The 8,161-nt window shown below is 39.8% G+C and overlaps 1 non-coding gene across 1 annotated transcript; it reads right to left on the bottom strand.

Moving 5' to 3' along the window:
* Positions 1-724: 724 nt before the first annotated feature.
* LOC115894054 lies at positions 725-828 on the bottom strand. Its single transcript, XR_004054110.1, has one exon. It is a non-coding gene; the product is annotated as a U6 spliceosomal RNA (small nuclear RNA).
* Between the last annotated feature and the right edge of the window lie 7,333 nt (positions 829-8,161).

Below are 8,161 nucleotides of genomic sequence, written 5' to 3'. Positions count from 1 at the left end.
GGAAGTCTATAGGGCTGAGACCAAAAGAACCTAGGTTTAAATCCAGCTCTACCTTGTTCTCTTTGTCTTCTTTTCTTTTTTTTTTTTGGTGGTGAAAAACACATGATATAAATTTTACCATTTTTATGTGCACAGTTCAGTAATGTTAAGTATATTTACATTTTTGTGAAACATTCACTAGGCTTTTTTAAAAGTCTTTTGAGGTATAATTGATCTATTGAAAAAACTGTACATATTTAATGTATACAATTTGATGGGTTTAGATGTGTGCATCCACCCATGAAACCACCACCACAATCAAAGTAATAAACATCCGTCACTGTATTAATCCGTTTTCATGCTGCTGATAAAGACCTACCCGGGACCGGGAAGAAAAAGACGTTTAATTGGACTTACAGTTCCACATGGCTGGGGAGGATTCAGAATCATGGTGGGGGGAGAAAGGCACTTCTTAGATGGCTGCAGCAAGAGAAAATGAGGAAGACGCAACAGCGGAAACTGCTGATAAACTCATCAGATCTCGTGAGACTGTTTCACTATCACGAGAACAACAGGGGAAAGACTGGCCCCCGTGATTCCATTATCTCCCCCGGGTCCCTCCCACAACACGTGGGAATTCTGAGAGATAAATTCAAGTTGAGATTTGGGTGGAGACACAGCCAAACCGTATCAATCACCTCCAAAAGTTTTCTATGTCCCCTATGCTTTTTTTTTTTTTTTTGTAGAAAATATGGAATGCTTCATGAATTTGCATGTCATCCCTGGGCAAGGACCAGGCTAATATCTGTAGCATTCCTATTTTAGTATATGTGCTGCTGAAGTGAGCATTTCAACCCTTTTTTAGTGGTAATAGCACTTAACATGAGATTTATCCTCTCGACAAAATGTTTAAGTTTACAATACAGTATTGTTAACTATAGGCACTATGTTGCACAGCAGATCTCTAGAACTTATTCATCTTGCATGTGAAATGTTGCAGCCATTATGGAAAACAATATGGAGATTCCTCAAAAAATTAAAAAGTAAAACTACTATAGTACCCGCAACCTCACTTCTGGCTATATATCCAAAAGATTTGAAATCAGGATCTCAAAGAGATACTTGCCCTCCTATGTTTATTACAACATTATTCGCTGTCTTAATTTATTTTCTACTGCTGTAACAAAATACCACAGACTGGGTATTTTATAAAGGAAAAATTTATTTCTTACAGTTCTGGAGACTGGGAATTCCAAGAGCGTGGTGCCAGCATCTGGTGAGGGTTATTCCCTGGTAGGAGGTATCACATGGTGAGTAAACGTACGAGACAGAGAGAAAACTGAGCTGAACTCATCTTTTTTTTTTTTTTTTTTTTTTTAATCAGGACCCTACTCCTTTGACAACTAACCCACTCCCGTGATAACAGTATTAATTCATGCATGAGGGCAGAGACCTCATGACCTTATCATCTCTTGAAGGTTCTGCCTTTCAATACTGTTACACTAGCAATTACATTTCAACATGAATTTTGGCAGGGACATTCAAATGATAGCATTCACAGTAGCCAATATATGGAAACAACCTTAATGTCTGTTGATGAATGAATGGATAAAGAAAATGTGGTAAATCCACACAATGGAATATTTTTCAGCATTAAAAAAAGAAAGAAATCTTTTCATATGCAATGACATGGATAAACCTGGAGGACATTATGCCAAGAAAAATAAAGCAATCACGGGAGGACAGATATTGTATCATTCCAGCTCTAACTCTTATTAGCTGTGTGACTTTTGAACCTAAGTTATTATAACTGTAAAATAGGAATTATACTCCCTCCATAAGAGAGTGAATGAGAAGACACCATCAGAATATTGAACTGTGCACTGTGTGCACTGAATCTGTCTTGGAAAAGTCACTCTGTCAAATGTTGGTTGTTGGTTGTACCACAAAGCCTCATATTCCATATTCCTCTGGGGGATTAGCGGGCCAAGGCTTGGTCAGTGAAATAGCAAATTAGTTTCCAAATATATTGTTTCCAGGAAAATTATCTTTTCAAAACAATTATGGTGTTTCATGTCTCACAAACCACAGAGTTTATTGTTCATAATTTCTGCTTCACAAGAAGTGCTCTTTTTTATGTTTTTAATGTATTCCAAGAAAAATTAAAGATGTTTCCATCAGGGTTAAAAAAAGAAACAAACCACCTTTGAATTCTAAAATGAGACATAGGCAGCTAGAAAACTTTTATTCAACATTGTAATAAGAGTAAGTCTGCTGTGGTATTGTTTGTTCTGCATCCAATGATTGATTCTTCGACTCACACGCTTAGCATCTGCTGAGTGACTAAAGCTGAGTATAGGGGTGGAGAGATAAGATGAGTGAGGTGTGATTCCTCAGCCCTCTCTTTCCTACACCTTTTTATCCAGGAGGCAGGCTTGTAAACTAACAATATGTTAACTGTACACAAAAGATTATAGGAGCCGTACCTGGGGGTGCCAACTCTGGCTGAAGAAGTTGAGGATGGTTTCCATGGGATGGATCTCAGCTCTCCCAAAGCCCTTTAGAGCTCCTACTCCTACAACACCTTCATTATGATGTGGTGTAGATACAGGCTGACTGCATCCTCAGGGCATGCACTGCTAGTCAGACAGGCAGGTGATTTAAAGACATTCTTCTTACCACTGTCAGCAGTAGGACATAAAGCTTTGTCAGGAGGCAAAATGAAACTGTTAGCAAAGCAAAACCTGGGAATTCCAGATCCTGCGTCCTTAGGTGCCCAGTGTAACTGAGAACAGCCTTTGGCAAATGTACAAATGGGTTCACTAGGCTAGAGAAATAAGACCTTTGTTTGTGAGTGCAGGTTGAGTATCCCTTATCCGAAATGCTTGGGATCAGAAATGTTTTGAATTTCAGGTTTTTTCAGATTTTGATATATTTGCATATATGTAATGAGATATCTTGGGGATGGAATACAAATCGAAACAAAAAATTCATTTATATTTCATATACACCTTCAGTAAATAGCCTTAAGGTAATTGTATACAATATTTCAATAATTTTGTATGTGAAGCAAAGTTTGTGTACATTGAACCACCAGAAAGCAAAAGTGTCACTATCTCATGTTGATACTCAGAAAATTTTGGATTTTTGAGCATTTCAGATTCTGGATTTTCAGATTAGGGGCATTCAACCTGTGTTTTTAAGAGATTGCTGGATGAGGGGAATAGTCATTTTCTGATCACCTAGATCAGAATCACTGTGGATGCTTGTTGAAAAGCAAATTCTGGGTTGGGTGTGGTGGCTCACGCCTGTAATCCCAACACTTTGGGAGGCTGAGGTGGGCAGATCGCTTGAGGTCAGGAGTTTGAGACCAGACTGGCCAACATAGTGAAACCCCGTCTTTACTAAAAATGCAAAAAATTAGCGGGTCGTGGTGGCAGTTGCCTGCAATCCCAGCTACTCGGGAGGCTGAGGCAGGAGAATAGTTTGAACCCGGGAGGTGGAGGTTGCAGTGAGCCAAGATCTCGCCGCTGGACTCCAGCCTGGGTGACAGAGCGAGACTCCCTGTCAGAAAAAAAAAAGGAAATTTCTGTTCTTCGTAATAGAAGAACTGAGTCACAATCTCTGGGATTGTGACCTGGCAATATGTTTTTGACCAGTTTTCTGGTTATTTTTGCATACAACCTAAGATTTATGAATCACCAGTGTAAGAGAAAGAACATATAGCTCAAAGTCAACAGTTCTGGTTCTATGGGTTGGGCACATCATTTTACTTTTCTGAGCTTCAGTTTCCATGCTGTAAAATGGGGCTTGAGAACAGTATTTCCCTTGCAATGTGGGGTGATGTCACCTCATAATAATAAAATGCCTTGCAGTGCTAAGTCATTGTTATTACTTTTCAAGACAGTGCATTTTCTTTTCGAAGAGTTTTTAACTGAATGAAAGTCCTTTTATAAATTAGTTGAGGGGCATGTGGAACAGTCTTTAAGGCTTCTGATCCTAGTTCTAAGTTTGGAAATACTGTCAACATAATCAATTTGCATTGAATACAATATGGTTTTGATATACAATGATAAAGACTACCTTGGATTTCTTTATGAGTCTAGTCTAGGAAGAGATGTGTAAATAAATAATTTCAATGCAATTTGAAAATAATAATTATAGTGGTCATAATAAAATATTTAAATCAACAATTATTATAATTAACATATTTTGAGCATTATGATGTTCCTGGAACTCTGCTAAGAGATTATATTTTCTCATTTAAGCCTCATTATTACCCTGTAAGATGGGCATTATTATTTGCATTTTACAGATCATAAAACTGTGGCCCAAAGAGGTAGAATAACTTGCTCGAGGGCATACAGTCACAAATAGAAGAGTTCAGATCCAAATCCACGTCTTGGTTGGATGTGGTGGTTCACACCTGTAGTTGTAGCACTTTGGGAGGTGAGGCAGGAGGATTACTTGAGGCCAGAAGTTCGAGACTAGCCTGGGCAACATAGTGAGACCCTGTCTCTAAAACAAAAGACCAAAAAAAACCCCTTAAAATCTATCTGTCTGACTCTATCTTTCTCCTCTGTCTATTGGTCTATAGTTTCCAGCAAACTGTTAGGTTTGCATTTGCAATTGTGAGACCTAAGTCCCTAGACTGAAAGAATCCTCCTTAATGAAGTAACTTTCAAAATCTTGACAGTAATCCACAGTGAGAACTTGATCTTACATCATGACCCAATGTACATACACACATACACAAAGGCACACACGTGTGTGTATGTATACCTGTCATAAAAAACACTCAATACTCATTTTTACTATGATGGTTTTTCTTTTCTTCCTTTCGTTTCTTTTTTTTCTTTTTTCTTTCTGAGACGGAGTCTCACTCTGTCACCAGACTGGAGTGCAATGGTACGATCTCGGCTCACTGCAACCTCCACCTCCCAGGTTCAAGTGATTCTCCTGCTTTAGCCTACTGAGTAGTTGAGACTACAGGTGTGTGCCACCACACCCAGCTAATTTTTGTATTTTTAGTAAAGATGGGGTTTCACCATGTTGGCCAGGATGGTCTCGATCTCTTGACCTCAGGTGATCTGCCCACCTCGGCCTCCCAAAGTTTTGGGATCACAGGCATGAGCCACCTCACTCGGCCTTCCTTCTGTTTCTTAAAAAATGTTTGTGGTGACTCCATTGATCTGATTACTTTTTGATGGGTCTGACTTATGGTTTGAAAATCCCGCCTTAGGGGATATTGAGACCAGGTCTCTCTTTTATAGATGTGAAGACTGTGAGGCAAACACATCTGGGGAGGGTCTAATTGGCAATCAGCAGGAATCAGCTACCACCTGGCTAGCCTAGAGTTTTGTATTTTTTGTTTTTTCCCTATTCATAGGTTCTAAAATGACAGTCCTGTTAACAGAAAGAACAATCACTTTGTGGTCCAGCTGCCCTTGATTCAAATCTGAATTCCACCCTGTCTAGCTGTATGACTTGATGTATGACTTCATCTCTCTGAGCCTCTTTCCTCTGTGGACAAGGGAGGTAACAATACCAATGAGGAGACTTGTGAAGGTGAATTGATATTAAGACCCAGTGCCTGGCATACATTATGTGCTTAACACAGGGGAGACACCACAGGTAACTGGGGGAAATGTTAACTAAGAGACAGCGAAGACTGAGAGTCATTTGTTAGGTGGTCATGAATGCAACCTCATTGATTTCCAGAATCCAGTGCAGCCTTAAGATTTGAGATGCGGAGATAACATTTGTATATGTTTAGCAGTGTGGTTCAGTGGGGGAAAATGTTGGCCTTTGATCCAAACAGATGTGACTATGAATCTTAGCTCCAGAACCTTCTAGCTTCAATCAACCTGTTTCTTCATCTGTAAATTGAAATATTAAAACTTCCTTCAAATAAGTATTGTGGGATTCACCAAGGAATTTTCCCAGTATTTACCCCTTCCTTTCATAATATGACTTAGAAATTTTATGGATCACCTTTGATTTCACCTTTTTATTATAGAAATTTTTGAACATACAGGAACGTAAAAGGCATCCATATACTGATCCATATACACCAACTTTCCTGAATGACCTGTTTGCATTGAATAGTTTAGTTTCTCCCCACAGTTGGCTAACATAGTGCCTAGCTGATTGTAAGCATTCAAGAAATATTTGCTGGTTGAATGAATGGACAGGAGGATGAAGAATGACAAACCTCACTTCTGTCACCAATTACTTATAGCAGGAATCCAAACTCAAATGACTTCAGGGGCCAGACAGTTAGTGTAACTGGGTGAATTATATTGGGGTAAGACAATAAGGAGTGAAAGAGACTGTGGAGAGGATGTATGACTTCTAAAGGGACTTGAACTTAAATAAATTTTAACACTCTGTGAGGGTCCACTCTCAAAAATCTGTGGGCTATCCATGAACTCTGATTTGTAGAATGCCTGTTACATGATTTGCACCATGCTAGACGTTGAGACAAAGATATATCATGGACCAGTGAAAGGTAAACTGGAGAGTCCCACAGACCTACTCACAAGTATAACACTTACCTGCTAAGTTGCTTTGGTTCACTGAGCCTCAGTGTTCTATCTGCAAATGCAAGTTATGAGACTGAATTTGCAGGATTGCTTAGGAGATCATGGTAGATGGTAGCCTCTGAGATGACCCCCAGTGATTCCCCACCTCCTGTTACTCACACTCTTTTGTGATCTCTTCCCCTTAAGTGTGGGCTCAATTTAGAGAGTTGCTTCTAATGAATAGGATATGGCAGAAGTGATGGGATGTCATTTTCAAGATTAGGTTATAAAAATTGTGGCTTCTTTGTTGAGTGCTCTTACTGTTGCTTGGATTGTTCACTCTGGAGGAAGCCCTGTCCTGAGGGAGCCCTCTGGAGAGGCTCATGTGAGTGAGCTGGGGAATGAATTTTCTAAGACCTGCCAATAACCATATGTGGTGAGCTCAAATGCAGATCCTCATCCAACTGAGTCTTCAGATGACACCACAGCCCCAACCCACACCTTGACTGCAACCTCATGAGAGACCTTGAGCCAGTGGCACCTACGTAACCAACACGCACATTCTCAACCCGCAGAAACTGTGAGATGAGAAATGTTCGTTAAGATTGCTCAGTTTTGTTGTGGATTTGTTACTTAGCAACAGAAAACTAATATAGGAATCAAATAAAATGATATACACGAAAGCATGTAACTCAGTGCTAAAGACATGGTAAGTACTTAATAAACATTTACTTGTTATATGTGGTAACAGCCACTAAACAAGAAGTCTTGATACCCTATAAACAAATGCTATGGCAAAAAAATGTACGTGGAGTGTAGGAACCTGAAGGAGAGACCTTCCTATACTGGAGTCAGAGAAAGATTCACAGAAGAAATGAGTATTGGGTTACATAAGATGACTAAGAATATGAGGCAGAGAAATAGAATAAGAGTGTGCTTTGTAGGGGAACAGCCAAGACTAAGTAGTGAAAATAACAAATGTGGATGGTGTGGAGGTTATAGGGCAGGAGATGAGATAGGAGTCAGACCACAGAGGACCCTTATTCAGTAAATGTGCTTTATATTTGATTGACATTTCGCTTTAGGATGCTCACTAGAATTGCATACTCAGAGAAGTAGGAGAGACCATGGAAGTAAGGTAGTTCTTTGCCCACCTCCACTCTTTTCCAGGTAGTCGTCAAGGGAATGTTAACTAAGATATTCACTAAGGGCTGGCATGGTGGCTTACGCCTGAAATATTTGTACTTTGGGAGGTTGAGGCGGGAGGATCACTTGAGCTTAGGAGTTCAAGATCAGCCTGGGCAACATAGTGAGACCCCTGTATCTACAAAAAAATACAAAAATTACCCGGGCATGGTGGCATATTCTTGTAGTCCCAGCTCAGTTACTCTGGAAGCTGAAATGGGAGGATTGCTTGAGCCTGGGAGGCAGAGGTTGCAATGAGCCGAGATCGTGTCACTACACTTCAGCCTGGGTGACAGAGTAAGATCCTGTCTCAAAAAATAAAAAAGTTATTAAGGTGTTTACCTAAGTCCATTGTCAATTATTATTATTATTATTTTTTTTGAGACAAAGTCTGGCTCTGTCACTCAGGCTGGAGTGCAGTGGCACGATCTCGGCTCACTGCAAGTTCCGCCTCCCAGGTTCATGCCATTCTC

The sequence above is a fragment of the Rhinopithecus roxellana genome, chromosome 16, assembly GCF_007565055.1.
Source record: "Rhinopithecus roxellana isolate Shanxi Qingling chromosome 16, ASM756505v1, whole genome shotgun sequence".
NCBI classification, from domain to species: Eukaryota; Metazoa; Chordata; class Mammalia; order Primates; family Cercopithecidae; genus Rhinopithecus; species Rhinopithecus roxellana.
This window is presented reverse-complemented; position numbering and strand designations above follow the sequence as displayed.